The 20220-nt window shown below is 43.5% G+C and overlaps 1 protein-coding gene across 2 annotated transcripts in view; it reads left to right on the forward strand.

Moving 5' to 3' along the window:
- Window positions 1–407: 407 nt before the first annotated feature.
- The window catches only part of LOC111950756 (protein Shroom1-like), a 33410-nt gene continuing 13597 nt past the window's right edge, over window positions 408–20220 (forward strand). For both annotated transcript variants that reach the window (XM_023968624.3, XM_023968625.3), the window contains exon 1: window positions 408–606. The gene's annotated coding sequence lies outside the window, so the exon portion shown is untranslated. The remainder of the gene's footprint in view (window positions 607–20220) is intronic.

Below are 20220 nucleotides of genomic sequence, written 5' to 3' on the forward strand. Positions count from 1 at the left end.
GATTACTACATTGTTGGGTTTAGAGCTAGCAAGAAAGGCATTTGACTGTACTTGTGCACGCAACATTAAAACTGGAAACCTTGACTACAGTTGGTTTTTTGTTATGGTGTGTAAGAAAAATGCAGTCATTGCTTATTATACAAACATCCCATAGGCATTTCATAAAACCATTAGCTTTTATAACCTATTTATATGGGTTGGAGATAAAGAACATCTAAACTAACTCCCCTTTATGTTTGAATAAGTTATTTGAAATAAGATAGTTCAATTCTAAGTCATACTTCATGACTTGCAATCAATTTGTAAAGGGAAGATTTAATAAAAGGACTAATATTCAGAAAGCTCCGCCCACTCATCTGCCCATTGGTTGGGCTGGAATTCTATTACCTTTCAGACGTTCCTGTGTGGCTGTTAAATGTAGCCAGTAGCTATACGGGAAGCGTATTAGCTGTGTTTTTTTCCTCAAAAACCGTTTGTCGATTTATTTCATATTTGAAATGAGGGGAAACGGTTTTGTTTTTATTCAGTTTGAGTCAAAAAATAAGAAGGTGAATCATACCTGAGCGACGCAAGGATTCGCAGATGCCTTCAACGTCGATCACCCAGGTATGTGTGTTATTATGAAGTTTAGCAGGTGTGCCGGTTTCGCTGTACTCTCTACCAACCTGTTACAGTTTCGGTCCTGGTCAGGAAATTCTTTGCAGGTTAGCGGTTTTCGTCATGAATCTGGTTCTGGAGGCAGCTCTGCAGAGTGGTCACTAGTTGGCACAGCCACAAAGTCATAGAATCTGATATTTAACCTAACCATACAGTTTGACTATAGCTCCCAAAAATGACACTTGTTGTATCATCAGTTGTGAAATGCTTTCGGGAATATTTCCCAAACTGTATATACATAAATATAATGTAGCGTTTTAGTTATAGTGATGTTTATTAAATCGTGAAATTACAGAACTACATTGTGTAATTGTAACCATCCAAGTAAAACTTTTCGTTTTATAGCTAGGCAGATGTCTTACAGTATTTTCAGATCTGCTAATGTGGCTTTTTAATAAGACCGAGATCATAGCCTGATTGATAGCACTAAGACATTTGAGATCGATAATTCATTGTGCAAAGGAAGCATATTTGTAATAGTCTGGTTGACACCAGCTCTCGAGTAGTCACGTGGTTCGCGTCAGCCATGCTATTTGTAAATCACCCCAAAACAATATATTGATCACCGTCACTATACCATTTACTTATTTGGGGTTCACAGCGAAGCTGTTATTGCTAGACTTTTTTTCCCTTGACATGGTCAAATAACTGAAGCATAGATTGGTAACTTTTTTTTTCTTCTAATTTGCCACACAAAAACAAGAGGCCATGAGTAAATTCCAGACACGAAACTACCTTGAACTTTCTTCATACTGGACACAGACATAAAATGGTATCCACAATTACAGAGTAAGCCTGTCCGATGGCTTACACAGCCTACCCACCCGTGAGTAAGTGTGGTCTCTGATGGGTAGGATTAGGGCCACGATCTGGAGAGCTTGGTGGGGTAAAGCCTCACCTTCAGTTAGCTCATTTTTTAATTCTGCACCCCTTGCCCGTAGGCCTGGACTATGATCCAGCTCATCTAGGTGAGTGTATGGCGTGTTCTGGTTTGTTGTCTGCTCTGCTATGTGCAGATCCACCTGACTACGATGATAGAGGGAGCCACCGACATCTACCAGGTAAAAACATGGTGCAACTCTCTGTAGGCATGTGCCCAGCCTCCAAAGTCCTGTGTGGTCTCCCGGCAGAGGTTTCATCCATATCGTTTCACCCACTTTCACGGCCCCTCTGCATTGCAGGGGCGGTTCCTCCTGCAGGCAGAGGAGGGTCGCTAGTGATTGGAGCCACCTGGGCTCTGGGTATTTAAGCTGCTTCACTAATCACCTCTCTCTCTCTGCTCCTCCAGGTATGATCCTGTTTTGTTTGTTCCTTTGTAGTTTTGCATAGTTTTCACTCAGTCATGTTCACACACACAGATTCACACATCCATGCACTTTACATACACCTTACATTATGATACTTCCACACCTCATTCATTTCTTTGTTTAAAGTTAATAGTTTTGTTTAGAATAAAGAACCTTTTTAATTGGCCTATACCTGTTGTTTGTGTCCCCTCATTTTTGTCACAGGCCGGCTCATAGCCTGTGACAAAAATGAGGGGACACAAACAACAGGTATAGGCCAATTAGAGGTTCTTTATTCTAAACAAAACTATTAACTTTAAACAAAGACAAATTAATGAGGTGTGGAAGTATCATAATGTAAGGTGTATGTAAAGTGCATGGATGCGTGAATCTGTGTGTGAATCTGTGTGTGAACATGACTGAGTGAAAACTATGCAAAACTACAAAGGAACAAACAAAACAGGATCATACCTGGAGGAGCAGAGAGGGAGAGAGAGAGGTGATTAGTGAAGCAGTTTTTTATACCCTGAGCCCAGGTGGCTCCAATCACTAACGACCCTCTGCCTGCAGGAGGAACCGCCCCTGCAATGCAGAGGGGCCGTGACACCCACCTCCAGCTCTGGTAGGTCTCGAGCAGTCCGGTCGTAGAAGCACTTAGAGAGTTGCTTTCTGTGGCGCCAACCATGACGCAGGGCTCAAGTAGCTTGTTAGCTATGAGGATTGTAGTCTTCAGACGTTTGGACAGAAGGTGTTGCGCTGGGCTGCTGTTACAGTGTTCCTCCACTGTAAGATGGCTTTCCAGGGGTCGTTGCTGTCACACAAGGCCTTGGATAACAGGTTTTTATCAGGGGTCGTTGCTGTCATGCAAGGCTTTGCGTAAGAGGTTTTTTGTAATCTTGACAGCTGACTCTGCCTTGCCATTTGCTTTTGGGTTCCTTGGAGGGGAGGTCACGTGGTCAAACTCCCATTCTGAGGCAAAACGCTTGAACTGTGCAGTGAATTGTGGGCCATTGTCCATGATGACCTTGTCAGGCTGACCTTGCCTTGCAAACTGCACCTTTCAGTGCTTTATGACCGTCTCTGCAGACAAGTCAGGGAGCAGTTCAATTTCCCAAAAGTCAGAGTAGTGATCAACAATGAGAAGATATTCAGTCACAGACAAAAGGACTAAGTCCATGCTGATGATTTGCCAGGCTCTTGTGGGCAGTTCATATGACATCATGGTTTCCTTTTGCTGTTCATGAGCGTACTTGTTGAATGTGGTACAGCTGCTGACAACGTCTTTAGTTTCTGCATGCATGTTTGGCCAGTATAATGTTTCATGTGCCTGGCGATTAACATGTGTCACCTCAAACGTGACTGGAGTGTATTCGAGCCTGGTTCCTCTAGGTTTCTTCCTAGGTTCCAGCCTTTCTAGGGAGTTCTTTCAAGCCACTGTGCTTCTGCATTGCTTGCTGTTTGGGATTTTAGGCTGGGTTTCTGTACAGCACTTTGCGACATCGGCTGATGTAAAAAGGGCTTCATAAATAAATTTGATTGATCTCTGGACGTAGTGATTTGGGGATAATGACCATTTTGTTCCTGCTGTAGCAAACAGATAAGTGGCCTGTACGTTGTGCTTTTGCCCTGCTCAGTGTGTCGCTGATGTACATCTCTGGTCCTGACGACCTTCAGGCTGTAGTTTTGCAGAGTCAGGAGTATGCTTTGAAGCCTCTTGAACGCCTTGAGGAGAGGTTTAGTGAATATGGCAATGAGTGGTTTGTGGACAGTTTCAGCGTTGATCAGCTCTCGACCATATCAGTAGTGATGTAAGCGATGGCAGGAGAAGACAATGCTGAGGCACTCTTTCTCATCGGGCTAGCTTTCCTGCATAAGACAGCATCCAAGTCCACTTTGGCTGGAGTCATTCTGGATTGTGACAGGCGTCGTAATGTAGTAGCGCAAAACTACCATGGATGAAGTCAGAGATTTCATTTCCTGCACCGTGGCCTCTTGTTTGGGTAGCCAGTGCCATGGTGTGTCTTTGTCCAGCAACCGGCGCAGAGGCTCATGGACTGCTGATAGGTGTGGCATGAACTTTGCAAGATAATTTGCGAAGCCGATGAGACTCTGCACTCGTTTTGCATCAGACGAGTTTGGCATGTTGACGATTGCTCTGACTTTGTTTGGGTCCGGCTTCAGGCCTTTGGCCGAGAGAATGTGGGCATGGAAGTGGARGTCTTAAACCGTGAACTGTAGCTTCTTCAGGCCAATGCGCAGCTTAACTGATCGGCAGCACTCCATCTGTGCCAAGTCATTCTGGATTGTGACCGGCGTCGTAATGTAGTAGCGCAACACTACCATGGATGAAGTCAGAGATTTCATTTCCTGCACCGTGGCCTCTTGTTTGGGTAGCCAGTGCCATGGTGTGTCTTTGTCCAGCAACCGGCGCAGAGGCTCATGGACTGCCGATAGGTGTGGCATGAACTTTGCAAGATAATTTGCGAAGCCGATGAGACGCTGCACTCCTTTTGCATCAGATGAGTTTGGCATGTTGACGATTGCTCTGACTTTGTTTGGGTCCGGGCTTCAGGCCTTTGGCCGAGAGAATGTGGGCATGGAATCATGCCCACATTCCCTGAGGATTCTGATGCAATCTGCTGCTACTGGTAATTGTGTGGCGAGTCAGACTGGCATGAGTTGAGGCACACCTTCCCCATCGGATTCCATTACAACCACAATCGTTGTGGGAAGCTCGATGGTGATAGATTTTGGCCTGCCTGTTGTCCAACCAAGGTCCACTGTTGCCCAGGCGCCCGTGTCCAATACATCAACTCCCTCCTGCCCACCGTTCAAGCCAACTACTCTAACATTGGCAACATTGTCACTCGCATAGGATTTAACAGCATTCGCTTTCGGCGAACTGAAGGACGACTACAACATTTCTTTGAACACCCTTGTTTGCACAGGGAAGAGAACAATCATCTCTGACCCCCTGCCGTGCTATAGAAACGGTTCGGAACGTTACAGCTACTGCGCTGCCAAACCCAGACCGTCAGAAACTCTATAAAGACAGGAAGGTCTTCTTTTGTGACTATTTTGACTTGCTGTGGGAGAACTCTTTAAAAGAGATGGGATTCACGCTAACTGCAGGGCTCCAGGATTATCTCCATCAACATGGTGAACTGTTTAAGAGACTTGATGGTGTGGGATTGGTAACATTCCTGTCCTCCCAGTCACTATAACAAACAAAGGACATGGAAATCGTATTATATACCAGAGAAATAGAAGTGCAGTAAATTAAAGTAACCCAATCTATGTTCCTTTTAACTGTAAGCTCCGAGGGTATTGTCTGCTGTCTGTCAAGGAAGAAGCCCACTGTGGGCAGCCCACTCGGTACCATTGACTCAAAAGGAAATGTCACTGACATGTCTACCTCAGAATAGCACTAAAAACCAATCAGCCTGTTACAAGTGCTTAGCAAACTTTTGGGAAAAATTGTTTGATCAAATACAAAGTTTTTTTACAGAACTTATTGACAAGACTTTCAGCATGCTTATAGGGAAGGACACTCAATGTGGTCGGCAACGGGGTTATGGATTTGCATCCTCTGCCTTATTATGGATTGAGAGTTGCATATCTAATAGAACACAGAGGGTTTTTGTTAATGGAAGCCTCTGAGACACTTAACATAGAGCAAGAGGACAAGTACGCCTCACAAGTCCTCAACTGGCAGCTTCATTAAATAGTACCCGCAAAACACCAGTCTCAATGTCAACAGTGAAGAGGCGACTCCGGGATGCTGGCCTTCTAGGCAGAGTTCCTCTTTCCAGTGTCTGTTCTTTTGCCTATCTTAAGATTTTATTTTTATTGGCCTATTTTTATTATTCTTAGATTTGCAAAAAAAAAAGCCATATCTCAGACTGGCCAATAAAAATAAAATCTTAAGATGGGCAAAAGAAATTACACTGGAAAGAGGATGAAGCTGCCAGTTGAGGACTTGTGAGGCGTCTGTTTCTCAAACTAGACACACTAATGTACTTGTCCTCTTACTCAGTTGTGCGGGGCCTCCCACMCCTCTTTCTATTCTYGTTAGAGCCAGTTRYCYCTGTTCTGTGAAGGGAGTAGTACACCGCGRTGTACGAGATCTTCAGTTTCTTGGCAATTTCTCGCATGGAATAGCCTTAATTTCTCAGAACAAGAATAGACTGAAGAGTTTCAGAAGAAAGGTCTTTGTTTCTGGCCATTTTGAGCCTGTAATCGAACCCAAAAATGCTGAGGCTCCAGATACTCAACCAGTCTAAAGAAGGCCAGTTTTATTGCTTCTTTGATCAGGACAACAGTTTTCAGCTGTGCTAAGATCATTGCAAAAGGGTTTTCTAATGATCAATTAGCCTTTTTAAAATTATGAACTTGGATTAGCTAACACAACGTACCATTGGAACACAGGAGTGATGGTTGCTGATCGTGGACCTCTGTACGCCTACAGTTGAAGTCGGAAGTTTACATACAGTTAGGTTGGATTCATTAACTCGTTTTTCAACCACTCCACAAATTTCTTGACAACAAACTGTAGTTTTGGCAAGTTGGTTAAGACATCAAGTTGGTCATCATCATTTTTCCAACAAATGTTTACAGACAGATTATTTCACTTATAATTCACTTTCACAATTCCAGTGGGTCAGAAGTTTACATACACTAAGTTGACTGTGCCTTTATAAACAGCTTGGAAATTCCAGAAAATTATGTCATTAGAAGCTTCTGATAGGCTAATTGACATAATTTGAGTCAATTGGAGGTGTACCTGTGTATGTATTTCAAGGCCTACCTTCAAATCCAGTGCCTCTTTGCTTGACATCATGGGAAAATCAAAAGAAATCAGCCAAGGAATTGTAGAGCACGTCTGGGACCTGTTGGATTGGAGGGTGAGGGCTGCCCCCCCCCACCAGAAATGTCCAGGAACTTGCAGGTGCCTTGGTGGAAGAGTGGGGTAACATCTCACAGCAAGAACTGGCAAATCTGGTGCAGTCCATGAGGAGGAGATGCACTGCAGTACTTAATGCAGCTGGTGGCCACACCAGATTCTGACTGTTACAGCCCCCCCCCTTTGTTCAGGGACACATTATTCCATTTCTGTTAGTCACATGTCTGTGGAACTTATTAAGTTCGTCTGTTGAATCTTGTTACGTTCATACAAATATTTACACATGTTAAGTTTGCTGAAAATAAACGCAGTTGACAGAGGACGTTTCTTTTTTTGCTGAGTTTATTTACAGTCACTGTGGGGACGATGTCGTCAATGCACTTATTAATGAAGCTGACTACTGATGTGGTAAACTCCTTAATATTAATGGGTGAATCTCTGAACATATTCCAGTCTYTGCTAGCAAAACAGTCCTGTAGCTTCGCATCCGCTTCATCGGACCACTTCCCTATTGATCACGTCACTAGTACTTCCTGTTTAAGGTTTTGCTTGTAAGCGGGAGATATGATTTGCCAAATGGAGGGKAAAGAGAGCCTTGTTTGGGTTTGTAAAGTGATCTAGAGTTTTGTCGCCTCTAGTTGCACAGGTGACATGCCGGTAAAAAAAAAAACGGATTTCAGTTTCCATGCATTAAAATCACAGGCCATGAGAAACGCTACCACTGGATATGCATTTTCTTGTTTGCTTATGGCCCTATACAGCGCGAGTGAGAGAGAATAGGAGGAAGAAAGACCACTGATTTGAACGTTAGATGTCAGTGGAAATGGAGGGCTGCAAAGCAGTGACATGAGAAATGGAACTTCACTGTGGACATGTGACACGAGGCTTGACCCTGCAGATCACATGAAGMGTCCTTTGGGTACAAAGGTGGCTCCATGTGTGTGGCTCTCATGATAACCTAAAGAAACACAGGTCTCGCACTGATGACTGATAATCTCACCTGGCAGGGTCTTTGTTTACTCCATGTACATTTGTTCCACGAGACATAAGAACCCTTTTTTTTTTTTTTTTATCACAAAGGGGATTTGACAACAAGCCAGCCTTAATCTAGATGAGAGCCTGAGTCCTACGGCAAAGGGGAACTATGATTTTAAAGATGAGGAAGGGCTGCAGGGATCTTCAATGAGACACAGACTKTTTTGAGAAGCACAGTGCTCCCTGAGATAACTGTAGGTTGTGGTAGACTTTCTCCTGTCTCCCAAGCGTGTATGGCATGTCAGACATCCTGGTCTCCTCCAGCGTGCCTCTGTCAGTCCCAATCTCTCTCGGGGAGGTACACTTAACACTGCACTCTGGAGAAATTCCCCCATACTGCACCTTGTCAGAACCAAGCAAGAATCAGCAAGAGCTGCCGTTAGGGTCTGTCATATTCCTGCAGTGAGGTGTCATGGAAGTGAGATGACTCGATATCATCCTCAACACACAAGACCATTTTGGACAGTTACATTGATCCCCTATCATCATTTGAGTGAGTTTATTACAAATCTAGTGGCTGCTAGTAGAGCACTCTTAACAACTGTCGTAATCAATCTTATCTTGGTTTTCCTCCTTATGCCAGTCAAGTAATGTGCAATGGCAGATGCCGTGAGTACATCAATATTGTGTCAACCATGTCATCAAAGACCCGGTCCATTATACATGTTTCACAAACAAGCAGCCTTCTACATTCCACTCTGTTTCCAATAGCTAATCTTCGCTTCTTCTAACTCTAAAGGAGAACAATCACCAAAACGATTGTCGGTCTGCACAGTACAGGGCCGTTTGTTTGCTTGCTGTCGGCYCGGTGTGTTACAGGGACCACCCACCATTAGCGACCGATAGACGTCATTTTCGCCCTTTTCTAAATATAGAATCTGTTTGAACTCGGTTTGCTTTTAAAAGGTAGGAAGCATGAGTTTTTACTCACCAATGGAACAACAGTGTGGTCAAATACTTAGTAACTTTAGTTGTATTCATGATCTGGTTACCTATACTTACAAACAGTTATGTTTTTGGGTTATTACATATTTATTAACCTACGGATATCTTCTAAACTACCCACAATGCACTATTTCTTGGATGGGCCCCAGCCATCAATTTATTAGTCTCTGCTCTCTCTTTGCTTTGATCCGTGGTTGTGTTTTTAGTAGATTTGTGTTAGTTGTGTTCAAGCTGGTCTCCAGTAGTTGGGCTCTAGCTTGCCGACCATATCCGTGGTGGTTGGCTAGGCTAATAGCTACGCCACATGACCAAAAGTATGTGGACACCTGCTCCTCAAACATCTCATACACGCTGACATGGTCGCCAGGTGTACGGTGTTTCCTCTGACACATTGGTGTGGCTGGCTTCCGGGTTAAGCGGGCATTGTGTCAAGAAGCAGTGCGGCTTGGTTGGGTAGTGTTTCGGAGGCTCGTGGGTCGTGTTTCATGGCTCTTGACCTTCGCCTCTCCAGAGTCCATACGGGAGTTGCAGCGATGAGACAAGACTGTAACTACCAATTGGATACCACGAAATTGGGGTGRTAAATATATAAGTAAAATATAACGCTGCTGGGTTTTCTCATGCTCAACAGTTTTCCGTGTGTATCAAGAATGGTCCACCACCCGAAGGACATCCAGCCAACTTAACACAACTGTGGGAAGCATTGGAGTCAACATGGGCCATCATCCCTGTGGAACGCTTTTGACACCTTGTAGAGTCCATGCCCTGATGAATTTAGACTGTTTTGAGGGCAAAAGGGGGGGATGCAACTCAATATTAGGAAGGTGTTCTTAATGTTTTCTACARTAAGTGTATTATGCACATAGCTACCTCGATGACCTCACACCTGCACATTGACTCCGTACTGGTACGTCGAGTATGTAGCCATGTTATTTTCTACTTCCTGTATATAGCCATGTTTTCTACTTCCTGTACATAGCTATGTTATTTTTACTCTTTATTGTTATTCCTCGTCGCTATTTATGTTTTTACATTTACATTTACATTTAAGTCATTTAGCAGACGCTCTTATCCAGAGCGACTTACAAATTGGAAAGTTCATACATATTCATCCTGGTCCCCCAGTGGGGAATGAACCCACAACCCTGGCGTTGCAAGCGCCATGCTCTACCAACTGAGCCACACGGGACCACATTTTTCTAAATGTTTTATCTTTTAACTCTGTTGGTAAAGTACCAGTTAAGTATTTAACTGTTAGTCTACAACTGTTTACCAACAACGTGACAAACTCAATTTAGATTTTATTTTCCCCCTATTTTTCTAACCTCTTCTCATCTGTTGTCTCATTTTCACTTCAGGTTACACAGTTCAGGCGGTGTTGCATTGTGGTAATGCTGTGGGGTGAAGTTTAATCTCTTTATGGGTTCTGTTTCACAGCCTTCTCCCTCTCTTTGCCTGGGCTCTGTATGAAGGAACCCAGTCAAAATTAGCCACGGTGGCAGACTGCACACAATGGAGATTACAAATCACTTGACTCTTCAGAACGATGGTTAAGATTTTTTATTAAAGAAGCCATTATGTGGCTTGAAGGAGTCTAATTTCATCATATGATGGTTTTACAGTGGAGTTGGCGGCATACAATGGGAATAAATTGAGAATCAGGACTGTGGATGGAGGTGGAGCTGTAATTAAGGGGACACCATTGTCATTTTTTCTGGAGTCTGATTGTGATGGGGGTGTGATTAAGCACAGCTTTATCGCTAATGAATAAGTACTATTGAACAGTGGCCAACTGAGCACAAGAATCCCTGCTTATATCCTCGTGACGAGTGGCCAACAATCGCAGGAATTCTGCTTCTCATCAGGAAGCAGACTGACGATGTAAAAACAGCATGTCAATATGTTGAGACAATACATTGAAGTCCATCCCATTATGTCATCCGTTGTCAAGAGGAAAGAGGTCTGTTTCAGCCATCGAAAGGAGGGTCCGTTTGAGTTGTAGCTGGAGGATGTCACCTGGATGGACAACAGTTGATGGGTACCCTGAGCGACTGGACTTCTTTCTTGTTGTTGTTGATGAAGGCTAGGTAGGGTTACCCTGCGCCATTTTACCATTAGGGCTGTTGGGATTTACACTAGTATTTGTAGTCCCATCTCCCAGTGAAGATGTTAAATGGAGATATATGACATAATACAACCTGTACCAGTAGAGCCTATTTGCTGTACCTGTCAGCTTTATCAAGCACATTTCTTTCCATGTGTGCAGTAATTGCCACTGCTAGTGCTCCTGGCTAAAGAGGCCACTGCTAGTGCTCCTGGCTAAAGTGTCCGTGATAAGGAGTGGGTGCCATGAATGCGATCATGCACATGCCATTGCAGCGTTAACAAAGAACACCCTGTCAGACAGCCACCGGACCAGAGGTTGTCACAACTTTGATTTGGGTTTCTGTTGTCCTCTGGGTTTCACTGACTAGGGACACAGTGGAATTGAATCATCTAATCTCTTTTGAGGATTACATACATGGTTGTGTTAAAGAGGTCTTGGTGTGTTGTTAACAATGTAACCGTTGTGTTATTCCGTTCTTCAAAAGTACATTATTGTTTTACATAGCTTTCCTTTACCACCTCCTGAGAGTGAAGGAGAGGTTGTCATCCCGGGCCTAAAATGGCTGTCTCTGAATACAGGTTATTGGAGGGAGCTAGACAGTGACCTTGATCTCCTGGCAATAAGGGGAAAGGGGGACACCTAGTGTATTCAACTGAAATGTGTCTTCCGCATTTAACCTAACCCCTCTGAATCACAATAAGGTCACTTAGGCTGTGTTTACATAGGCAGACCAATTCTGATAATTGTTTCACTCATTGTTATTTTGACCAATCAGACCAGCTCTGAAAAAGATCTGATGTGATTGGTCAAAATACCAATTTGTGGGGGGGAGCTGAATTGGGCTGCGTTTACACTGTGTAAACACAGCCTAGCACCTTGCCCAAACCGGCTGCGCACGTGCGCTATCGTGCATACATTTATTTTGCCTCCGCCCCACACCAAACGCGATCACGACACGCAGGTTAAAATATCAAAACAAACTCTGAACCAATGACATTAATTTGGGGACAGGTCGAAAAGCATTAAACATGTATGGTAATTTAGCTAGTTAGCTTGCACTTGCTAGCTAACGTTAATTTGTCCTATTTAGCTAGCTTGCTGTTGCTAGCTAATTTGTCCTGGGATATWAACYTTGAGTTGTTATTTTACCTGAAATGCACAAGMWTCWCTACCCCGACAATTAATCCACACATAAAACGGCCAACCGAATCGTTTCTAGTCATCTCTCCTCCTTCCAGGCTTTTTCATCGTTTAAATTATATGGTGATTGGCATCTAAACTTTAATTGTATTACCACGACTACCGGCAAAACAGTTCGTCTTTCTATGACCCACGTGGGTATAACCAATGAGGAGATGGCACGTGGGTACCTGCTTCTATAAACCAATGAGGAAATGGCACGTGGGTACCTGCTTCTATAAACCAATGAGGAGATGGGAGAGGCAGGACTTGCAGCGCGATCTGCGTCAGAAATAGGAATGAGTTCGATTTTAGCCCTTGGTAATAATTGAATAACATGGATTTCTAAATTTATTTTGCGACGCTCGCGCACACGATGTGTCCGGTCTGGTCAGCATGTAAAGGCTCCCACCTCCGACAAAGGAAAATGTGAAAGCCCAAATGTGATGTACTATTGTGAAAGTGATTATGGTGAATGTGCCAGATTTGATAATATTTGGGAGCTCTCTCCTCTTGTCAGAAATCTAGGCTACTCCTATTTTAGCTTTCCTACTTTTGGTATTTTATTACTTTGTCGTGAAGGGAGAACTGCAATTACTAAATGCCTTCTGCCTTAATCTTGGCTCACTTTGARTGCAGTCTCTCTCTGTTAAAAGGCCTGCACATTGAATATGCTTCCAATTACCACCTGTATTGACCAATGTTTCGATCCACAAGGATCTTCGTGAGGTCAAACTGTTGTTTTAAAATGTGCAGTATACTTCATTATCCACGTTTTTGAAGGGTGTGCGTATGACCATCTGTATTACATGTATCATTAAAACTAGGCCTGTAAGGGCTTTTGTCAATCCCATAACGGTATCGAACCTCTTGTCTTTTCAGTTTGCTGCATCTAGCGACTGGAATGAGCTGCAACTAACACTCAAACTGGACAGTTTTATCTCAATCTCTTCATTCAAAGACTCAATCATGGACACTCTTAATGACAGTTGAGGCTGCTTTGCGTGATGTATTGTAGTTTCTACCTTGCCCTTGGTGCTGTTGTCTGTGCCCAATAATGTTTACACCATGTTTTGTGCTGCTACCATGTTGTGTTGCTACCATGCTGTGTTGTCATGTGTTGCTACCATGCTGTGTTGTCATGTGTTGTTGCCTTAGGTCTCTACGTAGTGTTGTGGTGTCTCTCTTGTCGTGATGTGTGTTTTGTCCTATATTATGTCATTTATTTTTAATCCCAGCCCCCGTCCCTGCAGGAGGTCTTTTGCCTTTTTGTAGGCCGTCATTTTAAATAACAATTTGTTCTTAACTGACTTGCCTAGTTAAATAAATGTAGTGTCATAGCTTTCACAGTCCTGCATTGGCATAATTCATTTGCCCTCCCACTTTGGCTTAATCGTGGAACGTATCATGCATATTCGTCCAACTGAAAGAACATTGCTTCTAATGGATGATAAGTATACCATTTAATGAGGAAAATATTGTATTTTGTGAGAGCTAGTTACATATTTTACATAGGACATATTTCCTCCACAGTCTATATACAATCTCTAATGTGATAATTTGATGAGCTCTGATAGGGGCTTCTGTCTCTAATGGGTTTGGGTGGTGAGGTAAGATGTTCTATCTAGGAGTATCCTATTCACTGACTAGCCTGTCATAAATTCTCTGGGAAGTCAGGCATACTACGGCAGGCACAATGGCAGGGTCTGGGCCATCGGAGGGGGGGGGGGGAGTTGTGTAAATGATCAGAGACCGCTATAGAGAGGACTCTCCCATACTTTCTGAATTGGACTGTTTCTGTAGAGGCTATGGCACAACATTGTCGTAGGAAGGAGTTTGGGAAGGACGGGACTGCTGTGAGGTCTTGAGAAAAAGACAAGCCAGCAGAGCAACTTTTCTCAGCCTCCTGTCAGGAAGTGGTTCCACTGCCTGCCGTTATTTCTCCCCCCTCACACATTCCGTAGCTTCTGTCACTGCTGTTGTCACCTCTAGTTCATAAGTAACGTGCTTCTACACCTGCATTGCTTGCTGTTTGGGGTTTTAGGCTGGGTTTCTGTACAGCACTTTGAGATATCAGCTGATGTAAAAAGGGCTATATAAATAKATTTGATTTGATAAGGTTATGCGTAATGTTGACGCTGTCATAATTTATTTAATCCAGTGTATGAAATGGTGAATGATCTGCCCAAGGTTGTGTGTTTTTCAGAGTTTCACCGAACCAAGTGAAGACACCATTGTACTTTCTATGTTTCCCTCAAGATGGCCTAATTTTGTGTGGCTGGTTGACACAAGTCCTATAGGGCTAGTTGGAGATTACCTAGGTTGTTACCCTAAATAAACACACTGAACATGGCCTGCCCCGCAGCTTCACATTGTTTGTACTGAGTACAATGTCTAGGTTTACCCCCTTTGTAGTGTCATATTGCTCGTTTTCTGCCTCGGGCTCTTAATACAAATTTAACTCTATATTTTTCTGTACATGAAAGTAACAAGATGTAATAACTGACATGCCTAGTTAAATAAAAAAGGCTTAAGAACAAATTCTTATTTACAATGACGTCCTAGGAACAGTGGGTTAAATGCCTTGTTCAGGGGCAGAAAGACAGATTTTTACCTTTTCAGCTTGGGGATTTGATCTAGCAACCTTCCGGTTACTGACCCAACGCTCCAACCACTAAGCTACAGCCCTGCTCTTGTTTCATCCATAAGCTCTGGGGGAGGAGGCTTTACAAGTTAATGTTTGACAAGCTTTGGGATGAGTCAGAATGCTTAACTGTGGTATTTTTGTAGTGCAGAATGTTCTAACTTGCTCTCTGTGCTAAAAAGGTAAAATATCAACTGGTACTGGGCACTCATACCAGTGTGGACAGGGATTGTCCCACAGCGTCAAGCTTTCCCCCGCCATGCTTGGTGGGCACATTCCAATATTAATTTGTGAGAATGTGGTGCTTATTAGAGCCTGTTAGCCTGTCACTATCACCCAGGGTCTGGTGACGTTTTGTGGACGGCCTAGTGACATTTCCCACTGACTGCTCTGCAGTAACTGAATATCTCCACCTTTTCACAAAGCTCTTCCTCTCAACGTTTGCTTGATTTGTCTTAACGGTGACATTCTCTCTCACCTTGGGACCTTGAGGAAAGTCCTGGAACTAAGGGTGAGCAAATCTGCATCTCCAATTTCTTTGTGTCTCTTAATGTGTGTCAGGGTTTTTTCCTTGTTGACACCCATTTTTGTGAGGCCACAGTTGTTGGGCCCATTCTCGACCTCGGCACTAAAATGGAGGTCATGCTGAAAAGAATACGTATCTGAAATGCACATACACGGGCTTGCAGTCATATGTTCTTCCTGAGGTTTTTAACCCCTCCCTAATAAGCAACCTCCCTCTCTCGCTCTGTCTTTCCCTAATTAAACGCCTGTCTATGATTGGGTGCAATGGAGATTAGTTGCCAGGTATAAAATGGTTTGTTACCATGTGAAGTAGACTAAGTCTGTCCTGAATGGTGCCACATACAGTATAGCTGCCATACAGTTCATTGGGAAAGTATTCAGACCCTTTTCCACATTTAGTTATGTTACATCCTTCTAAAATAGATATTTTTTAAACAGCCAATTGTTGACATTTGCAAATGTATTACAAATAAAGAACAGAAATATCTTATTTATGCATCGCAGTGCTTGAGGCGTTACTAGAAACCCGGGTTCGATCCCGGGTTATGTTGCAGCCGGCCGTGACCGGGAAACGCATGAGGCGGCGCACAATTGGCCCAGTGTCTTCCGGGTTAGGGGAGGGTTTGACCGGCCGGGATGTCCTTGTCCCATCGCGTTCTAGCGACTCCTGTGGCGGGCCGGGTGCATGCACTCTGGCACGGTCGCCAGTTGTACGGTTTTTCCTCCAACACATTGGTGCTGCTGGCTTCCAGGTTAAGCCAGCAGTGTGTCAAGAAGCAGTGCGGCTTGGCAGGGTCGTGTTTTGGAGGATGCATGGCTCTCGACCTCTAGCCCAGCTAGAGCCCGGACTTGAACCCGAAATGAATATCTCTGGAGAGAACTGAAAATATATGTGCAGCCCCCCATCCAACCTGACAAAGCTTGAGAGGATCTGCAGATAAGAATGGGAGAAACTACCCAAATACAGGTGTGCCAAGCTTGTAGCATCATACCCAAGAAGACTCGATGTTAGCGCAGTGCGCGCTAACAAATGGGGGCCAGGTGCACGGTGTTTCCTCCGACACATTGGTGCGGCTGGCTTCCGGGTTGGAGGCGCGCTGTGTTAAGAAGCAGTGCGGCTTGGTTGGGTTGTGCTTCGGAGGACGCATGACTTTCGACCTTCGTCTCTCCCGAGCCCGTACGGGAGTTGTAGCGATGAGACAAGATAGTAATTACTAGCGATTGGATACCACGAAAATTGGGGAGAAAAMGGGGTAAAAAAATAWAAATAAATAAATAACGCTAAAACACAGTCTTGGAGAAGAAAGTAAAAGTGCAATATGTGCCATGTAAGAAAACTAAGAAACTAAGGTTTAAACTAACGTTTAAGTTTCTTGCTCAGAACATGAGAATATATGAAAGCTGGTGGTTCAATATTCCCAGTTAAGACGTTTTAGGTTGTAGTTATTATAGGAATTATGACGCGTTGACTTTCTCTATACCATTTGTATTTCATATACCTTTTTGACTATTGGATGTTCTAATAGATACTTTAGTATTGCCGGCCTAATCTCAGGAGTTGATAGGCTTGAAGTCATAAACAGCGCTGTGTATCAAGCATTGCTAAGAGCTGGTGGCAAACACAGCAAAGTTTGAATGAATGCTTACGAGCCTGCTGCTGCCTACCACCGCTCAATCTAATATCAAATCAGACTTAATTATTATATAATAAACACAGAAATACAAGCCTTTGGTCATTAGTAGGTCCCGTGTGGCTCAGTTGGTAGAGCATGGCGCTTGCAACGCCAGGGTTGTGGGTTCATTCCCCACGGGGGGACCAGGATGAATATGTATGAACTTTCCAATTTGTAAGTCGCTCTGGATAAGAGCGTCTGCTAAATGACTTAAATGTAAATGTAGTATGCTCAAATCCGGAAACCATAATTTCGAAAACAAAACGTTTATTCTTTCAGTGAAATACGGAACTGTTCCGTATTTTATTGAACGGGTGGCAACCCTAAAATATTGCTGTCATGTCGTAATTATGTAAAATTCTGGCAAATTAGTTCAACGACCCAGGTGGCCCAAACTGTTGCATATACCCTGACTCTGCATGCAATGAACGCAAGAGAAGTAACACAATTTCCCTAGTTAATATTGCCTGCTAACATTAATTTKTTTTAACTAAATATGCAGGTTTAAAAAAAATAATACTTCTGTGTATTGATTTTAAGAAAGGCATTGATGTTTATGGTTAGGTACATTCTTGCAACGATTGTGCTTTTTTCGCGAATGCACTTTTGTTAAAACATCACCCGTTTGGCGAAGTAGGCTGTGATTCGATGATAAATTAACAGGCACTGAGTTGATTATATGCAACGCAGGACAAGCTAGTTGACCTAGTAATATCATCAACCATGTGTAGTTAACTAGTGATTATGTTAATATTGTTTTTTATAAGATAAGTTTAATGCTAGCTAGCAACTTACCTCGGCTCCTTGCTGCACTCGRGTAACAGGTGGTCAGCCTGCCACGCAGTTTCCTCGTGGAATGCAATGTAATTGGCGTCCAAAAATGCCAGTGAACATGAAATCGGCCCTATTCGGCCAGGCCAACTTCTAGTCTGAATACTTATGTAAATGTGATATTTCATAACTTTTTTTTATTTTATACATTTGCAAACATTTCTAAAAACCTGTTTTTGCTTTGGCATTGTGTGTAGATTGYGGGGGGGAAACATTTTTTTATACCTTATTCAACCTTATTCTAAAATGTAACAATGTGGGAAAAAGTAAAGGTGTCTGAATACCTTCTGAATGCACTGCATCAGTCCCACATCAAGTCACTGCAGGGTCTTAAACTGCATCACTTAAAATGTTGATTTGACCTTGCCTTTCTGTGTGTGTGTGTGTGTGTGTGTGTGTGTGTGTCAATATTCAATACAATAGTCATGTGCATACTTGCACAAAAACATGTAGATGTGCTGGGTCTGTCAGAGTGGTGGATGTTAAGAATAGCCCTGCTCTCCTGTGTTGTTTGGCCTTTAACTCATTCAGTTGGTTGACAGGTGGGAATGGCAGCAGGTCACAGAGGTGACCATAACAACAGAGCACCTAACACCACCCCTCAGACCAGACGCTTCCAGCATGAACCAAAATATTAAGCATAACAACCAAGTTATCATCAGATAAATACACACAGGCCACTATCATACAGAAAAAAGGCCTACATCTCTAGACTAGCTGTGAGTTTGCACTGTTGACCATGATGAAAGCTGGTGAAATGGGTCTAGATGCTTAGCATCAGGCAATGAACATAATGTCATAACATCTGCATGACCTTGCACTGACACAAGTGAGCCACAACTAACTTCTAGGCCCAATGTATTTGGAAATTAAAACAAATGTTTGGTTSTTTGGGGCCTGCAATAGAGGGGAGAGGATGGAAAATGGTGTTGGGGTCCTCCTGGTTGTCGGTCTTTGAGTGTTTGGGCGAGAGCAGCACCCACCCCTGCTGCTTGGCTGCTGTCCATGTGCCGAGGACCCTGGGAATGAATCGTGCCCGGGCCCTGTCTTTCTTTGAAGCCAGCGAGGAATGCATGGCCTTTTTTTCCAGACAGCACTAGCTATCTGCGGTGAAATGTTCCCTCTGCRACAGAGCTCATTGTGCATCAGCAAGGCGGACAGACGTCACAGGCATGCGATCGCCGCCTCTCTGCTTGGTCTTGGGGGGAGAAGGACTCTTTTCTCTGGAACTCTTCTTTACATCTGCTCCTGGTAACTTGTTTTTTTGTTTTGGTCCTTCATTTTCCTCATTAGATATTTTCTAATCCTAATAGTTTTATCTAAAAGTCAAATGTTTAACTTGGATTTTTTTTTTTTCTCATACGGTATCAAAAACGTGAACAACAAATTGGTCAGTGGATTTGGTAAGTTGTTTCCGTCTGGTGCTCTTCAAAGAGAATTCTGTTTTAGATCTGGTATGAGTTGAGGTGACTCTAATTGAAGTCACTGTGATGGTTTATCCAGCAAATCAGTTCAGTTTGCTGGTGTGCGTGTTAGTGTATTTGTCTGGGACATTCAACCTCTGTCCTCTCTGTACATTTTGTCACCGGCTGTCCTTCCCATCAATTCCACATGAGCGCTGGCCTGTTTGGTTCCGTTAATGTGTTCTAGCTAGCAGTTCAGGACTGGGGAGAAGCCTGGCAGGCCCAGGCAGCTGCTGCACATGGAGAAACAGGTGTCCCTCCACAACACACACAAACAAACCCCTTTTAACATCACTAACTAGACCTGGGAGGTCCGTATACGTGTGCATGTATGCCTGGTAGCTGGAGATTTTCATACAGTCAGCTGCAAACCAGGGGACTAGGGTGAGATCTATCACACTTTGGGGTGTGGTGGGACGTAGAACAAAGCTACCTCAGCCATTTTGAATGGTGGTTATTTGACCAATTTGTTTGTTTATCTGTGTTGGCCTATGAGGGAGTGAACCCTGGTCGGCATGGAGGACTGTGGTGCTCATTGGCTTGTCTTTGTGTTGGCCACACTGATCTGTTTGTATGTGTGACTGTAATCACCAAGAGGCCTGCATTCTTCTTAGTCTACCATCACCCCACATTAAGGCCGCCTGTTGGTGGACTTTATATCATTATTTTGATGTTGGGTAATATCTGTATTGTAAACACCATTTTGGGCAGAAAGACAAGTTTCACTGTTACTGAAAGCTTAGTGAATCTCTTCCGTTGCAGGAACATAAACAAGGCCAACATGAAACGAAAAAGATTTAAGTTATTGGAGAAAGTTCTTTTGGAACTTGTTATTGCTTCCTGCTACAGAATGAGGAAAATGTCCTTGATTGTTATCACTGAGAAATTGGGTCTTGGATGGTTGAGGGGCAGCTCTCGAGGGGAACTGGGGGAGGGGTCTTGGATGGTTGAGGGGCAGCTCTCGAGGGGAAC

This window comes from Salvelinus sp. IW2-2015, linkage group LG23 (genome assembly GCF_002910315.2).
Source record: "Salvelinus sp. IW2-2015 linkage group LG23, ASM291031v2, whole genome shotgun sequence".
Taxonomy (NCBI): domain Eukaryota; kingdom Metazoa; phylum Chordata; class Actinopteri; order Salmoniformes; family Salmonidae; genus Salvelinus; species Salvelinus sp. IW2-2015.